General features: G+C 44.1%; 1 pseudogene; it reads left to right on the plus strand.

The window, feature by feature from the left end:
- The first annotated feature begins 259 nt into the window (after positions 1 to 259).
- Positions 260 to 17,614, plus strand: LOC100397087 (RNA ligase 1-like; annotated as a pseudogene).
- Positions 17,615 to 18,575: the final 961 nt, after the last annotated feature.

Raw genomic sequence — 18,575 nt, forward strand, 5'->3', positions numbered from 1 at the left:
CAAAGCTGGGCCAGGTGTGGTGACTCACACCTGTAATCCCAGAACCTTGGGAGGCTGAAGCAGGCGGATCGCCTGAGGCCGGGAGTTTGAGACCAGCCTGACCAACATGGAGAAACCCCATCTCTACTAAAAATACAAAATTAGCTGGGTGTGGTAGTGCTTGCCACCGGGTTTACTTCTGCAGGACTTTCTTCCGGCCTGTGCTCGGCTCTGCTCACAAGCGTGCACTCCCCTTGCACCTCCTCCTGCTGGGCTCACCATGAGGCGCCTGGGTTTCGTAGTGGAAAATGCCGTGTGTTTGCAGGGAGGTGAAAGAGGAGCTCTCCACCAAAAGGCAGCATCAGCCATTTAAAATTTTGGCAGGGGAACTGTAAGTCATGAGGCATTAGATGGAAATATATACAGTGCAGTTCCAACAGAAAAAGTGGATGGCACATGTTACGTTGCTACTTACAGAGATACCTCTGGGCTTGATTAGATAGAAAACCTAACAAACAAGCTGACAAAAGATTTAAAAATTTTCTACATTCAAAAGAAAACGTCAAAGAATTTTCTTGGAATATTGAGGAGTACTTCGAAGCTGCTCGAGTGCTGGATAGCAGCAAAAGAAACAGGACAGTTAAATAGGAATCCGGTTCGTGCTGAAACATGGACACACTTCCGGTTGGGCACCATTAGAAAAAAATAACAAATAGCGTCACTGGCATTTCTCTGTGGTTAATTATGAGTTTGCAGTTGGTCTGGTACTAAAGCATCATCCTGAGGATCCTAGGCTTTTGGAAATTAGTACAGTGCCATTATCAGATCTCTTAGAACAAATTCTAGAGCTTATAGGAACAAATATTAATGGAAATCGTCTGGGTTAGGAAGGAAGAAGCATCCATGGTATCTTATACCACGTGGACCATTTCAAATAAGAAACCTGCCTACATCAGGCCAGGTGTGGTGGCTCATGCCTGTAATCCCAGCACTTTGGGAGGCTGAGGTCAGAGGATCACCTGAGGTCAGGAGTTTGAGATCGGCCTGGCCAACATGGCGAAAACCCGTCTCTACCAAAAATACAAAAATTAGCCAGGCATGGTGGTGGAAGTCTGTAACCCTAGCTACTCAGGAGGCTGAGCCAGGAGAATCTCTTGAACCCAGGAGGTGGAGGCTGCAGAGAGCAGAGTTGCACTCCACACTCCAGCCTGGGTTTTAGAGTGAGACACAGACTCAAGAAAAAAAAACCTGCCTACACTGAAGCACAACGATCTGCTGTCCTGGTTTTTTTCTGAGACGGAGACTTACTCTGTTGCCAGGCTGCAGTGCAGTGGTGCAATCTCTGCTCACTGCAACTTCTACCTCCTGGGTTCAAGTGATTCTTCCACCTCAGCCTCCAGAGTAGCTGGGACAACAGGCGCATGCCATCATGTCCGGCTAATTTTTGTATTTTTAGTAGAGATGGGGTTTCACCATGGCCAGGATGGTCTTCATCTCTTGACCTCATGATCCACCCTCGGCCTCCCAAAGTGCTGGGATTACAGGTGTGAACCACCGCGCCCTGCCTGTTGTCCTGGTTTGACAGTTGCAGAGTAGGTAAAATGGAAGGAATAGTATGGCATTGCAGTGATGGTTGTTTAATTAAGGTCCATTACCATCATCTTTGCTTACACTGGCCAATTGTAGATGTTTATATGAATTCAAAACCAGTTATTTTTAAGGGAGACCTGTGGGGATTGCTCCCATGTGAGGCCCCTAGGAAATGGGCCTCGCCATACGGTGAGCTTGAGCCCGGACACAGATCCCTGGTTGGGGGAGTCGAGCTGAAGGAAAGCAGGAACTGAGAGAGGGACTGTGTTATTCTAGATAATTAACAGACATTACTTTGTGGATATGAGGACTTGGAAGGCATTGTGTCTACTTTCGGCTCCTTATGGTTTATTGCTTGATTGTGTTCATTTTGGACCCTTGTTACCTTCACTGTAAAATATTAACTTAAGTATTTATACTTGGTAACTTACTTACCATAACTTACTGGGTGTAACTGTAACTTGCTTACAATTGTTAAGTACTTACTGGGCGTAACTTACTTGCTGGGCTTAACTTACTTAGGTAACTTACTGGGCGTAACTACTTACTGGGCTTAACTTAATTACTGGGCGTAACTTAGTGGAACTTAAGTATGTTGATCTGGCGTAAACAACATTAACTTCAGAAAAGTTTATAATGGAACATATTGCAAAAATAAAATTGCTGCTTGGACATAGCCTAAGCCAGCCCTCCAGACTCCGCTTTTCTTTTTTCTTTCACTTCCGCGCACTCTCTCCCTCAGGTTGAACGAGACATCTACGTTGGCGGTCTTGGGGACTCCCGCAGGTCGGTAGCCCCCTGGCAGACGTGCCGGACCCCAACATATTTTCAATAAGAAACTTAACACATATGACTATGCATTTGATACTGTTTAGTAATTTTTTCATTAGAAATTTAGTAGGCTCAAAGATATAATACTTGAAATATAAAATACAAGTGCAATTACAATTAGTTTTATTTATTTATTTTTTGGAGACAGGGTCACCCACGCTGGAGTGTAGTGGTGCAATCACAGTTCACCGCAGTCTCGACCTCCCAGGCTTAAATGATCCTCTTCAGCCTCTTGAGTAGCAGGGACTACAGGAGCGTGCCACCATGCCTGGCTAATGTGTTTAATTTTGAATTTTTTTTTTTGTAGAGACAGGGTCTCAGTATGTTGTCCAGTCTGGTCTTGAGCTCTTGGACTCAAGTGATCCTCCTGCTTTGGTCTCCCAAAGTGATAGGATTACAGGGGTGAGCCACCTCACCTGGCCAGAATCACCTGGCCAGAATTAGTTTTATTATAGTCAAAAAGAAAAAAAAGAGAGAGAGAGAAAAGGCTGAATGTGGTGGTTTACATCTGTAATCCCAGCACTTTGGGAGGCAGAGGTGGGTGGATCACAAGGTCAGGAGTTTGAGACCAGCCTGGCAAATATGGTGAACCCACATCTCTACTAAAAATACAAAAATTAGCTGGGCATGGTGGTACATGTGTGTAGTCCTAGCTACTCAGGAGAGTGAGGCAGAAGAATTGCTTGAACTCAGGAGGCAGAGGTTGCAGTGAGCCGAGGTTGTGCCACTGCACTCCAGGCTGGTTGATAGAGCAAGACTCCATCTCAAAAAAAAAAAAGAGAAGACAGGCTGAGAAACAGAAAAAAGAATACATCTGGTAAAAACTACAAAAGATGGCTGGGTGCGGTGATTCATTTGAGCTTAGGAGTTCAAGACGAGCCTGAGTAACATGGTGAAACCCCATCTCTACCAAAAATACCAAAATTAACTGAGTGTGTTGGTGCATGCCTGTGGTTCCAGCCACATGGGAGGCAGAGGCTGTAGGATCACTTGAGCCCAAGAGATGGAGGTTATAATGAGCTGAGATCATGCCACTGCACTCCAGCCTGGGCAACACAGTGAGACCCCATCTCAAAAAAAGCTACAAAAGACTGAGAGAAAGCAGGAACAAGTATTGGGAAGACTGCTATGTGTAGACCCTCCTGTTCCACTAATAAGGGAATGTGACGTTTGATAGATTGAGCATAGGGAACATAACGGAAGCATTAAAGGGGTGTGTCTTCTCTGCTTTTGTGCCTCCACTCTGCACTTTTAGGTCAGACATTCCTTGAGAGGGGTATTATCAAGCCCAGAGCAGAGATGATGAGAGGTGGTTGAAATTGATAGATTGTATAACATATTTAATATAAGCAGTGACTCTGTGGGATCCTTTAAAGCTTTTATTTTCTGGGTAAACATTTGTACTTGAGTCAGTGCTGGACGTAGTGACTGCTTTCCACTCTTTCTGCTTTTCTTTTCTCTCTCTTCTTTTTTTTTTTTTTGAGACGGAGTGTCACTCTTGTTACCCAGGCTGGAGTGCAATGGCGCGATCTCGGCTCACCGCAACCTCCGCGTCCTGGGTTCAGGCAATTCTCCTGCCTCAGCCTCCCGAGTAGCTGGGATTACAGGCACGCGCCACCATGCCCAGCTAATTTTTGTATTTTTAGTAGAGACTGGGTTTCACCATGTTGACCAGGATGGTCTCGATCTCTTGACCTCATGATCCACCCGCCTCGGCCTCCCGAAGTGCTGGGATGACAGGCGTGAGCCACCGCGCCCGGCCTCTGTTGAATTCTTATATGGATATAATCCTCAGCGCCAGCAGGAATCAGCTATCGCCACCCTTACCTGCATCAGCAAAGCCATAGAAAGAGTGGAGCTTCTGGATAGCGGACAAACAATACGATTCCTTTTCCTCCGTGGAAACGGCTTGCGGGAGGCGGCGGCGGCAGGAGAAGGCGGGCAGGGGGGACGGAAGGTCGGAAAGTGAGGGGACTCAAGGGAACCCAGGCAGGGTCTGGTAGACTCTGTATGTTAAGAAGACAGAGTTGAGAGTCTGGGGAAACTTAGGCCGCTAGAGTTCACAGGACAGAGTGCCAGAAGTGAAGGAGCTGCCCCAGGAAGAACTCTGGAGGCCGGGCGCGGTGGCTCACGCCTGTAATCCCAGCACTTCGGGAGGCCGAGGCGGGTGGATCATGAGGTCAAGAGATCGAGACCATCCTGGTCAACATGGTGAAACCCCGTCTCTACTAAAAATACAAAAAATTAGCTGGGCACAGTGATGCATCCCTGTAATCCCAGCTACTCAGGAGGCTGAGACAGGAGAATTGCCTGAACCCAGGAGGTGGAGGTTGCGGTGAGCCGAGATCGCGCCATTGCACTCCAGCCTGGGTAACAAGAGCGAAACTCCGTCTCAAAAAAAAAAAAAAAAAAAAAGAAAAAGAACTCTAGAGATCTGCAGACGGTGTCCTTTAGTATTTAGGAGAAAGCTGGTCAGCACATCTGTGAGAGGAAAGCTGACACGAAGCTGGGGAAAAAAACCACTGAGAGGCTTAGAGAGAAGAGCATGTAACATTCACACAAGGCGAGAGAAACTGCTGTCTTAGCTCGACTAGAGAAGGTCACAATTCATGGGGTGATGGGGGACAACACTGAGAACGGCCTTGACTCAGTAGTGTGGAGTGTGGAATAGTTAACCCAAGATTAATTATGGCTCTGGTCATTCCTAATGTCTTTTTTTTTTTTAGAGTCTTACTGTGTTGCCCTGGCTGCTGCTGTGCAGGGGCATGATTTCAGCTCACTGCAGCCTCTGCCTCCTGGGTTCAATTGGTTCCTGTGCCTCAGCCTTCCAAGTAGCTGGGATTACAGGCATGTGCCACGACGCTTGGCTAATTTTGTATTTTTAGTAGAGATGCAGTTTCACCATGTTGGCCAGGCTGGTCTCAAACTCTTGACCTCAAGTGATCTACATCCCTGCCTTGTCCTCCCAAAATACTGGGATTACAGGTGGGAGCCACCACGCCCCACCCATTACTAATGTCTTAAAAGCAAGACCAAAAGAGGATCTAACCATTTCCAAGTAACTTTATATCTGAGAACAAAGCTCAAGAATATTTATTGAGACACAAAAAGATGCAGAACTCACGAAGGTGAAATTCACACTTTTACTAGGCATGAAAAAAAGCAGAAAAAAATGATGCATAACGAAGAGAAAATCAGTCAGTTGAATTGGATTGAGAAGTGATACAGAGGCCAGGTGCGGTGGTCATGCCTACAATCCCAGTGCTTTGGGAAGCTGAGGTAGGCGAATCACCTGAAGTCAGGCGTTTGAGAGCAGCCTGGCCAACATGGTGAAACTCTGTCCGTACTAAAAATACAAAAATGAGTACTGGGCATGGTGGTGGGTGTCTGTAATCCCAGCTACTCAGGAAGCTGAAGCAGGAGGATCAGTGAACATGGAAGGCGGAGGTTGCATTGAGCAGAGATTGTGCCATCCATTGCACTCCAGCCTAGTGACAAGAGTGAAACTCTGTCCCAAAAAAAAAGAAGTGATATAAATGTTGGAAGTAAAGGACATTAAAGCCAGTTATTATAACTCTATATCATATGCTCAAAGAGATACTTTTTTGTAAAGACCTAAAGTGAGTTTCTACAGGTAAAAGTGACAATGCCCTCACAACAGCTTTATTTGTAATGAAAGAAAGAAAGAAAGAAAGAAAGAAAGAAAGAAAGAAAATAATCTATATACCACAAACAGATGAGTGGTAAACAAACTGTGGTATATCTGTACAGTGAAATACTACTCAGCTATAAAAGGGGCAAACTGTTGATACACACAACATGGATGAGTCTCAAAATAATTATGCCGAGTGAAAGAAACCAGGCAAAAGGAGAACGCAAAATGTCAATTCGTCTGCAGTGATAGAAAGTAGATGGGTAGTTGCCTGGAGGTAGGAGTGGGTGGGGATTGCAAAGGGTTATGAGAAACTTTTCAGAGGATGATGGATTTGTTCATCGTCTGGATTGTGATGATGGTTTCATGTATGTACGTACATCTGTCAAAACTTATAAAATTGTACACTTTGAATATGTGATGTGCAGCTTATGGCATGTCAATCAGTGAAGCTTTTTTTTTTTTAATAATGATTGGCAGGAATATTTAAGGAGTATTTAAGATCTGTCTCAAAACTGATCTTTTCTGGAGGTTGCCACACACCAACCCGTAATGTGCTTTATACTTGGGAACGGTACTATGCAGTTGTTCTGTCGGTAACTTGCTTCGATGGGTAGTTCTACCCACAGACCCTTCGCTACCATTTGCCTTCAGCTCTGTTTCCAGTGACTCTTCTCTTCCTGACAGGATTTTTGCAGCCCCAACAACCTTGTATGACATTTAGAGGGTAAGACATTTAGTCTTAACTCGTATTCTCACTAACTGGGTCAATGGAAAGAAGAATGGACAAGGAACGGAGCCTTGCTGAAATCATGCTGCCGCTAAGTAGAGACACGTGGCGGTAGAGAGTTCACCGTCTGGTGATGATCTGTTCTCAGCTTTCTCCTCTGTAATTGTGCAGTGTCCTCTGCCTGGAAATCTTCCAACTCTCCCACAAGACATTTGATTTTACGACGTTCACGTGAAGAAAAGTTACAGTCATCATGACTTGCTAACCTCAGTGAGGTCAACGACAGGTTTAAAAATATCTTTGTTTCTCTCTCCTCATCTCCGCCATTGTTAAATAATTCAGGAAGTACCTAGTGAGGGCTTAGTTTAGCTGTCATGTCCGTCCACAGCCTTGTTATTCAAAGAGTGGTGGAGCACAGACTCCGCATCGCCTGGGAGCTTATTAGAAATGCAGAGTCTTCATCCTCCTCCAGACATACAGGATCAGTTTCTGCATTTTAACAAGATCCCGTGGTGGAATTTGCATGTGCATTTAAGAAGCTGTGTTCTGGAGAATTCTCTGTAGCGCTACCAGTTAAATACTGCCATGACTTTGAGAAACAGACTTCGCTTCTCTAAGTCATTAACAAATGGGCGGTGTGGGAATAACAGTAGAACCCACCTCATATTGTGGGGAGGATTTAGTGAGGCAAACCTTCTAAAGCCCTTAACATACTAGCTGCTAAGTGCTTTTTCCTTTTTTATTTTCATTTTTATTTATTTATTTTTTGAGACAGAGTTTCACTCTTGTTGCCCAGGCTGGAGTGAAGTGGCACTATCTCGGCCCACTGCAACCTCCGCCTCCCAGGTTCAAGCGATTCTCCTGCCTCAGCCTCCCAGGTAGCTGGTATTACAGGCATGTGCCCCCATGCACAGCTATTTTTTTTGTATTTTTAGTAGAGACGGGGTTTCTCCATGTTGGTCAGGCTGGTCTCAAACTCCTGGCCTCAGGTGATCCACCGGTCTCGGCCTCTCAAAGAGCTAGGATTACAGGCCTGAGTGCTAAGTGCTTTAAAAAAAATTACCCTTTATTATTCTTATTACTATTATTATGTTGTAGTTGGAAGAAAAACACTTTCTAAAATAATACATCTGTAATAGCCACTTCCTCTCTAGTTCATTTACGTGTTCATAATGGTGACATTGTGGCAACAAGCATGAAAAGTAAATATGACACTTGATCCTGAATTAGAACTTGAAGAAGAAAGGAAATGAGGGAAAGGGAATGTCTTAGCTTGGACTCTAATAACAAAATAGCAAACACTGGGTGGCTTAAACAACAGATGTGTATTTTTTTTTTTTTTTTTGAGATGGAGTGCAGTGGCATGAACTTGGCTCGCTGCTACCTACACCTCCCAGGAAGATTCTCCTAACTCAGCCCCCTGAACAGCTGGAATTATAGGTGCACACCACGATGCCTGGCTAATTTTTGTGTTTTCAGTAGAGATGGGGTTTCACCGTATTGGTCAGACTGGTCTTGAACTCCCTACCTTAGGTGGTCCACCTGCCTTGGCCTCCCAAAGTACTGGAATTACAGGTGTGAGCCATGTGCCCGGTCTCAGAAATATATTTTCTTACAGTTCTAGAGGTTCTGGTGCTTGCATGGCTAGGTTTCGGTGAGGACGCTCCTCCTGGCATGCAGATAGCTGCCTTCTGATTGTGTCTTCATATGGCCTTTCCTCCACAGTTGCATGTTGAGGGGGAGCATTGTTCTCTCTCTCTCTTTTTTTTTTTTGAGATGGAGTCTCTCTGTCATTCAGGCTGGAGTGCAGTGGTGCAATATTGTTTCATGCAACCTCCGCCTCCCTGGTTCGGGTGATTCTCCTGCCTTAGCCTCCGGAGTACCTGGGACTACGGGTGTGTGCCACCATGCCTGGCTAATTTTTGTATTTTAAGTAGAGACAGGGTTTCATCATGTGTGTCAGGCTGGGCTCAAACTCCTGACCTCAAGCGACTGGTATCGTATTTAGTTGTCATGTAATCAATGAAATAAGCATTTTCATCAATCCCCAAAAGTTTCCTTGTCCTTCTTAGTAATCCAGTCTCCCTTCCTCTCTCTCCATTCTCAGGAAAGCACCAATTGATTTCTAACACTGTAGATTAATTTCCATTTTCTCTAGAATTTTATAGCAGTGGAATTCTACTGTGTGCATTTTTTGGAGCGAGGGTTCTGGCTTCTTTCACTTGATGTAATTATTTTGAGATTAATCCATGTTGTTGAATCTATCAATAGTTTCTTACTTTTTGGCTGGGGTTGGCTTACACCTGTAATCCCAGCACTTTGGGAGGATGAGGTGGGCGAGTCACAAGGTCAGGAGTTTGAGACCAGCCTGACCAACATGGTGAAACCTCGTCTCCACTAAAAATACAAAAATTAGCCAGCGTGGTGGCACGCGCCTGTAATCCCAGCAACTCAGGAGGCTGAGGCAGGAGAATTGCTTGAACCTGGGAGGAGGCGGTTGCAGTGAGCCGAGATCATGCTGTTGTACTCCAGCGTGGGTTACAGAGTGAGACTTTGTCTCAAAAGAAGAAGGCTTCTTATTTTATTGCTGAGCAGTATTGGGTGTTCACCCATTCACTGATTTATTGGGCACTTGCGTTTTCTATGGTTCTTGACTCTTACTAATGCCATTGCTATGAGCAAGTAGAAGTCTCTCTATAAGACTATGTCTGTCTTTGTATAAATATATTCTTTAATTCTCTTGGTAAAATATCTAGAGTTGGAATGGTTGGATTATACAGTAGATCTATGTTGAACTTTTATGAAACTGCTAAATTATCAAAGTGTTGGTACCACTTTAGAGTCCCCAGCAATATATGAACACGTTCGTTTTTTGTAAGATGGAGTTTCGTTCTTGTCACCCACACTGGAGTGCAATGGTGTCATCGTGGCTCACTGCAACCTCTGCCTCCTGGGTTCAAGCAATTCCTCTGTCTCAGCCTCCTGAGTAGCTGGGATTACAGGAGCCCGCCACCACGCCTGGCTAATTTTTTGTATTTTTTAGTAGAGACGGGGTTTCACCATGTTGGCCAGGCTGGTCCTGAACTTCTGACCTCGTGATCCACCCAAAGTGCTGGGAGTACACACATGAGCCCCTGTGCCTGGCTATGTCCATTGTTTGATGTCTGCACCAGTATTTGGTATGGTCATTGTCGTTAATTTTATCCATTATACCAACTACTTTATGGTTTTGATTTGCATTTTCCCAATAACTAATGATGTTAAACATTTTTTTTTTTTTGAGATGGAGTTTCGCTCGGTACCCAGGCTGGAGTGCAATGGCGCAATCTGGGCTCACGGCAACCTCCGCCTCCTGGGTTCAGGCAATTCTCCTGCCTCAGCCTCCTGAGTAGCTGGGATTACAGACACGCGCCACCGTGCCCAGCTAATTTTTTGTATTTTTAGTAGAGACGGGATTTCACCATGTTGACCAGGATGGTCTCGATCTCTTGACCTCGTGATCCACCCACCTCGGCCTTCCAAAGTGCTGGGATTACAGGCTTGAGCCACCGCGCCCGGCCCTCTCTTTTCTTAATAGTGTTATCGGAAGAGCAAAGGTTTTTTACTTTGGTGAAGTCAGCTTGGAAGTAGATCCTCCGATCCCAGATGACTACATCCCAGACTAACAGTTTATCTGAAACCCTATGAGAAACCCTGAACCAAAACCACCCAACTAAGCCACTCCTAGATTCCTGACCCTCATAAACTATGTGGAATCATCAATGTTTGTTGTTTTTAGCTACTAAGTTTTGGATAAAATGATATGCTGTGATAGATAACTAATATACACTGGTTTAAAGTGAATATGCCTTATAATTTTCTTCATATATATGTTTTAAATAATTTCAACTATTATTTTATATTCAGAGGGTACATGTATAGGTTTCATTCTCCTACATGTGGCTTGCCAATTATCCCAGCACCGTTTGTTGAATATGGTGTCTTTTCCTCATTTTATGTTTTTGTTTGCTTTGTTGAAAATCAGTTGGCTGTAAGAATTTGGCTTTATTTCTCGGTTCTCTATTCTGTTCCATTGATCTATGTGCCTAATTGTATACCAGTACCATGACATTTTGGCGACTATGTCTTCATAGCGTAGTTTGAAATCAGGTAATGTGATGCCTCCAGATCTGTTCTTTTTGCTTCGTCTTGCTTTGGCTATGCAGGCTTTCTATTTTAATTTTTGCTTCCTTATGAATTTTAGGATCTTTTTTCTAGTTCTGTGACGAATGATGGTGGTATTCTGATGGAAATTGCACTGAATATGTAGTTTGCTTTTGGCAGTGTGGTCATTTTGCTGATTTAAGCTAGGAGGGTTGTATCTTTCCTGGAATTTAACCATCTCCTCTAGTTTTGTTGTTTATGAGCATAAAGGTGTTCACAGTAGTTTTGAATAGTCTTTTGTATTTATGTGCTCTCAGATGTAATATCTCCTGTTTCATTTCTAATTGAGCTTATTTGAATTTTCTCCCTTCTTTTGTCGGTTAGTCTTGCTAATGGTCTATCAATTTCATTTATCTTTTCAAAGAACCAGCTTTTGTTTCATTTATCTTTTGTATTTTTTTTGTTTGTTTGTTTGTTGTTTCAATTTCATTAGTTCTGCTCTGATCTTGGTTATTTCCTTTCTTCTGCTGGGTTTGGGTTTGGTTTGTTCATGTTTCTCTAGTTCCTTGAGGTGTGACTTTGGAGTGTCTGTCTGCGGTCTTTCAGGTTTTTTGATGCAGGCATTTAGGGCTATGAACTTTCCTTTTAGCATTGCCTTTGTGGTATACCAGCTTTGCTAGGGTGTGTGACTATTGTCATTCAGTTTCAGAGAATTTTTAAATTTCCCGCTGGGTGCAATGGCTTACACCTGTAATCCTAGCACTTTGGGAGGACAAGGCAGGCAGATCACCTGAGGTCAGGAGTTCAAGACCAGCCTGACCAACATGATGAAACCCTGTGTCTGCTAAAACTACAAAAATTAGCCAGGTGTGGTGGCAGGCGCCTGTAATCCCAGCTACCCAGGAGACTGAGGCAGGGAGAATTGCTTGAACCTGGGAGGCAGAAGTTGCAGTGAGCGAAGGGCATGCTACTGCATTCCAGCTTTGGCAACAGAGCAAGACTCCATCTCAAAAAAAAAAATTATTAAATTTCCACCTCGATTTCATTGTTGACCCAATGATGATTCAAAAGCATGTTATTTAATTTCCATGTATTTGCATGGTTTAGAAGTTTCCTTTTGGCGTTGATTTCTAGTTTTATTCCAACTGTGGTCTGAGAGAATGCTTGAGATAATTTCAATTTTCTTAAATTTATTGAGGCTTGTTTGGTGGCCTGTCATATGGTCTATCTTCGAGAAGGTTCCACAAGCCGATGAATAGAATGCATATTCTGTGGTTGTTAGGTAGAATGTTCTGGAAATATCTGTTATGTCCATTTATTCTAGGATGTGGCTTAAATCCACTGCTTCTTTGTTGACTTTCTGTCTTGATGACCTCTCTAGTGCTGTCAGTGGAGTACTGAGTTCCCCACTGTTACTGTGTTGCCATCTATCTCATTTCTCAGGTCTAGTAGTAACTGTTTCATACATTTGGGAGCCAGTGTTAGGTGCATATATATTTAGGATAGTAACATTTTCCAGTTGGACAAGGCCTTTTATTACTATATAACATCCGTCTTTGTCTTTTTTAACTGCTGTTGCTTTAAAGTTTGTTCTGTTTAATAAGAGCTACTCCTCCTTACTTTTGGTGTCCATTTGCATAAAATATCTTTTCCCACCCTTATCTTCAGTTATGTGAGTCCTTTTGTGTTAGGTTACCCTCTTGAAGGCAGCAGATGGGTGGTGAATTCTTACCATTCTGTAATTCTGCATCTCTTAAGTGGAGCATTTAGGCTATTTACATTCAGTGTTTGTATTAGGATGTGACGTACTATTCCAATCATCATACTATTTGTTGCCTGAATACTTTTTTAAAAATTGTATTTTTGTTTTATAGGTCCTGGGAAGTTTATGCTTTAAAGAGGTTCTATTTCAATATGTTTCCAGGATTCATTTTAAGATTTAGATTTCCTTTTAGTAGTTGTAATGTTGGCTTGGTAGGGGCAAATGCTGTTATCATTTGTTTGTCTGAAAAAGACTATCTTTCCTTCATTTATTCACCTTTGTTTTGCTGGATACAAAATTCTTGTCTGATAATTGTTTTGTTTGAGGAGCAGGCTGAATATAGGGCCCCAATCCCTTCTAGCTTGCAGGGTTTCTGCTGAGAAATCTGCTGTTAATCTGATAGGTTTTCCTTTATCTGGTGCTGTTGTCTCACAGTTTTTAAGATTCTTTCTTAACTTTAGATAACCTGATGACAATGTGCCTAGGTAATGATTTTTTGAGATGAATTTCCCAGGTGTTTTTTGTGCTTCTTGTATTTGGATGTCTAGTTTTCTAGCAAGGCTGGGAAAGTTCTCCTTGATTATTGCTCCAAGTATGTTTTTTAAACTTTTAGATTTCTCTTCTTTTTCAGGACCTCTGATTATTCTTAGATTTGGTTATTTAACGTAATCCCAGACTTCTTGGAGGCTTCATTCATATTTTCTTTTTTTCTTTGTCATTGTTGGATTGAATTAATTTAAAAACCTTGTCTTCAGCCTCTGAAGTTTTCTTCTGCTAGTTTAATTCTATTGCTGAGACTTTACAGAGCATTTTGCATTTCTGTAAGTTTGTCCATTGTTTCCTGAAGTTTTGCTTTTTTAAATTTATGCTATCTATGTCATTGAAGATTTCTCCTCTCATTTCTTGTATTATTAAAAAAAGGTCCTTACACTGCGCTTTGCCTTTCTCTGGTGCCTCCCTGATTAGCTTAATAACTGCCCTCCTGAATTCTTTTTCAGGTAAATCAGGGATTTCTTGTTGGTTTGGATCCACTGTTGGTGAGCAAGTGTAATTTTCTTGGGGTGTTAATGAACCTTATTTTGTCATATTACCAGAGCTGGTTTTCTGGGTTCTTCCCATTTTGGTGGGCTCTGTGAGATGGCTGAAGGCTGTTGTTCAGATTCTTTTGTTCCACAGGGTGTTCCCTTGATATAGTATTCTCCCTCTTTTCCTAGGGATGTGCCTTCTTGATTCTGCCATCTCTCTTCTGGATCTAGCCACCCAGCAGGTCTACCAGGCTCTGGGCTGGTACTGGGGGTTGCCTGTATAGAGTCCATCTATGGGTCTCTCAGCTGTGGATACCGGCACCTGCTCTGATGGAGGTGACATGGGGGTGAAATGGACTCTGTGAGGGTCCTTAGTTTTGCTTTTAAATTCACTGTCTTTGTGCTGGATGGGCCTCTTGCCAGGAGGTGGAGCATTCAATGGAGCATTCGCTGTGGTAGTATGGCAAGGATCAGGTGGTGGGCCGGGCCCTAGAACTTCAAGAGTATATGCCCTTTGTCTTCAGCTACTAAGGTGGTTCCTAGGTCAATTGAGTTATGTTCTCAGGAGACTTGGCTGGCTCTGCTGTGTCATGCAGGTTGTCAGGGAAGTGGGGGGAAAGCCGGCAGTCACAGGCCTCACCTTGTTCCCTTGCAACCCAAAAGGCCAATCTCACTTCCACCATTCCCCCGCACCCCCACAACAACACTGAGTCTGTTTCCAGGCAGTGGAGAAGCAAGGCTGAGAACTTTCTCCAGGCTGTCAGTCTCCCAGTTGTGAACTTTCGTGCTTCCCCACCTGTGGGGTCTGCACACCAGATTCACATCCTCCCCTGAGTTCTGGCCAGGAGACTTCTCATTAGGTTGGAATTGTTACAAAGTTCAGCTGGAGGTTTCCTTCTCCCTGTGGCCTTTTCCCAGTACCCCAGGCAGCCTGCTTCAAGTACCCCAGTGAGGCAAGGCAGAAATGGTTTCTTAGGAGACCCAGAGAGCCCACTGGACTTTTCCTGCTGCTTCTTGTACCCCTGTGTTTCCCTCGGCTCAAGGTGAGTTCAGACTCTTCTCCCATGTGCTAGACCTTTGGGTTCCCTAGTGAGGGTGTATGTTCGAGGGCAGACAATCTCCCTTTCCTATTTCCACAGTTTGGGCATTCACAGTATTTGGGGTGTCTCCTGGGTCCTGCAGGAGCAATTCACTTCCTTCAGTGGGTCTGTGGGTTCTCTCAACTTCCCTGATTTATTCCTGCATTAGTTCTGGAGCAAAGGTTCATGGTGTGAGCCTCCACCTGGTGCTCTGTCTGTCGGAGTGGGAGCTGCAATCTCGTCATGCCTCCTGTCTGCCATGATCCTCTCTAGCCCCTGCTATTTGAATTTGACTGATGTTTTCCTCATGGTAAGACAGGTTTGTGAGTTATTGGGAGGAAGACTGAGGCAAACTGCCATTTTCATCTCATCATAACAAGGATACATATGATAAACAGGGTTTATGGTTGCTGATGTTCACCAAAATCTCCCTATTTGCGTTTGCAGGCACCAGGATATTTATTTTATACTTTGAGTTATAGTCCAGTACTACTTGATTTATTTTTTGCTTAACTCCTTCCACTTTTGGCTGCTGAGAGCTCTTTCAGTGGCTCCTGTTGTTATAGAACTGAGCTGGGGTCCACTCGCCTGGCACAGTAAGAACAGACGTCTACACTGAGGTTTTTGCAGTGCTAGATGGGAAGACGTTGACTGCATGGTACTACTCAAGGAAGAGCAGACAGCTAAATGCTCAAGCCTAGATTTCCCAGTGAGTTTTCACAGGAAAGGACACATTTCAGAAAAGCAGAAGTTACAGGCAAAATCATAAATCAACGCGGTGGCCACATGTTGGTTTGAGCTTAAAAGGGCAGGATATTTTGCACTGGAGGTTTGCAGGTTGTACGTAGATTCAAGAGCTTCTGATTAGCCATTGGGTGAGGAAGAGAAGATTTGTTTAAAAATTTGGGGTCAGTGGAAAAATGTTAGCTGGCTAGGGGGCCGTTTTTCTCCAAGCCCCTCTGAAAGAAACAGAATAAAGGGTGAATCAAGTTTAGTCTTCACTTCCTCTTTACTGGCGGTGTATGTGCCAGTGGATCCATTTTGCTGGGGTCCTAAGTGGGAGTACCAGCTTCTGAAAGACAACTCAGGAACACACGTTGTTATTCTTAGTTTCTATAGGGAAGGCAAACACTTCTGGAACTTTAATTTCCTTGGCTACTGTTTTAGGCTATGATTTGCTTCTTGCTTCACAAGTTACTTATTTACTTCTAGGGCTAACTAGATGCCTGGAATTTCCCTTGAAGGAATTTCAGGATTTTCCTTTATGTTCATGCTTGAGATTTGCAGGCTGCTAAAAAGGGAGCCCCTGCTGTGTCTCACTGTGTCTATAGCAATGTGGATTTTTTTTTTTTTTGAGGCAGAGTTTCGCTCTTGTTACCAGGCTGGGGTGCAATGGCACGACCTCGGCTCACCGCAACCTCCGCCTCCTGAGTTCAGGCAATTCTCCTGCCTCAGCCTCCTGAGTAGCTGGGATTACAGGCACGCACCACCATGCCCAGCTAATTTTTTGTATCTTTAGTAGAGACGGGGTTTCACCATGTTGACCAGGATGGTCTCGATCTCTTGACCTCGTGATCCACCCGCCTCGGCCTCCCAAAGTGCAGGGATTACAGGCGTGAGCCACCACGCCCGGCCAGCAATGTGGCTTTTTGTTTTATTTTCTGCTCTTCCTTACTTTTTGACACAAGACATGAAGACTGATCTTGTATATTTCCTCCCTGAGACTTAAGCCAGCCATTTCTTCAAAGATCCCTTATTCCTTTTGGTGAAGAATGGTTGGTGCATGCCCGTAATCCCAGCTACTCGGGGAGCTGAGGCGGGAGAATTGCTTGAACCCAGGAGGCGGAGGTTGCAGTGAGCCAAGATTGCACCACTGCACTCCAGCCTGAGCAATGGGAGCAAGACTCCATCTCAAAAAAAAAAAACAACAACCAAGTTCTGGACTCTAATATGTTTGCTGCTGTGGGATATTAGGCCTTCTCAGCCGCAGAGCAAAAAGTATACGTGCATATACTAGCCCATGCGTATACATGTATCTCTACATGTCTGTATCTATATTAAGCTAAACATGAATTTATAGTGATATATAGAACTCAAATCCATTATTACTGCATAGATCATTCTTGATTTTTTTCTAGTTTTATTGAAATATAATGGCAAATAAAAATGTATATATTCTAGATTTGCAGCATGATGCTTTGATATGTATATACATTGTGTAATCATTGCTACAACCAAATGAACACATTTATCGTCATCCATAGTTACTATTTTCTGTGTAAGTGCTGTGTGTGTATGTTTGCATGGAGAAGACACTGAAAACCTGTACTTTTATCAAATTTTAAGTAAACCACACAGTAACTTTCCTGTACATTAGATCCTCAGAACTTATTTACTTTATAACTGAAAATTTGTACCCTCTGACCAACATCTCTTTAGCTCCTCCACCCCCAAGCCCTTGGCAACCACTATTCTAGTCTCTGCTTCTATAAAAGTTTGACTTTTAGGTAAATGTAATCAGTGTCTCCCGGGGGGCCCCCCTGGCAACAGCCCTCAGCAAGCCAGAGCTGCATCTCCATCTTGGTGTGCACTGGCGTGTGTAATCCCAGGGACCTGCAGTCCACGGACCTGGTGTGTACAAGCCCAGGGACCTGCAGTCCACGGGACCTGGTGTGTAATCCCAGGGACCTTCAGTCCACGGGACCTGGTGTGTACAAGCCCAGGGACCTGCAGTCCATGGGACCTGGTGTGTGTAATCCCAGGGACCTGCAGTCCATGGAGCCTATCCTTGGAGAAGGGGAGCCTCCGTTCCACAGGCGCTGAGACTTCTGCTTCAGTCAGGGCTCATGGAAGACTCCCACATGGTGAATGATGTGAATAAGGCTGTGCAGCTGGTCTTCCACAAGAAGGACTGGGCTTTGGACTGAGGGCAGTGCAGTGGAGATGAAAGGGTGAGCCTGGACCTGTGGGCAAGTACTATTGGCTGGGTTCTGGTCTGATCACTGAGCTCATCAGGCTGGAGCCTGATTCTCTTGCCACCCTTCCTGCTGCCCCACAAGTGTGGCATTACTGGTCACTTGGAAGAAGACAATGGCTCTTTTTCCCTGCTGGGTAGCATTTTGTATAAAACCGTTGGAATTTTGGGGGCCCAGTTCCCATGTGCCTCCCCTGGCAGTCTAACCCCAGGCCAGTCTCTTCACCTATGTGCCTCAGTGTCCTTATTTCATAGGGACTTCTGAACAGGGGGAGGCAGTGTGGAATACTGTAGACGTCTCTGTAGAGCCTTTGCTGGCACTGAAGGGGTGCTCCCTGTCAGCAGAGTGTCTAACATCAGATGCTACTTTTTCCTGTATTGCAGTTTATTATTCAGCGATTTCAGGCTTATTTTTTTAAAATTAAAATAATAATAAAGAAAAATCAGTGTCTCAAAGAGATTCTGGGTGGGTGTGGTAGCTCCTCCCAGCACTCAGGGAGTCCAACGTGGGTGGATTGCTTGAGTCCAAGAGTTTGAGACCAGCCTAGGCAACGTAGTGAAACCCTGTCTCTACTAAAAATACAAAATGTTGAATTTTGTCAAAGGCCTTCTCTGCATTAATTGAGATAATCATGTGGTTTTTGTCTTTGGTTCTGTTTATGTGGTGAATTACGTTTATAGACTTGCGTATGTTGAACCAGCCTTGCATCCCCAGGATGGATCCTACTTGATCATGGTGGATAAGCTTTTTGATGTGCTGTTGCAATCGGCTCGCCAGTATTTTATTGAGGATTTTTGTGTCTATGTTCA

The sequence above is a fragment of the Callithrix jacchus genome, chromosome 15 (genome assembly GCF_049354715.1).
Source record: "Callithrix jacchus isolate 240 chromosome 15, calJac240_pri, whole genome shotgun sequence".
NCBI classification, from domain to species: domain Eukaryota; kingdom Metazoa; phylum Chordata; class Mammalia; order Primates; family Cebidae; genus Callithrix; species Callithrix jacchus.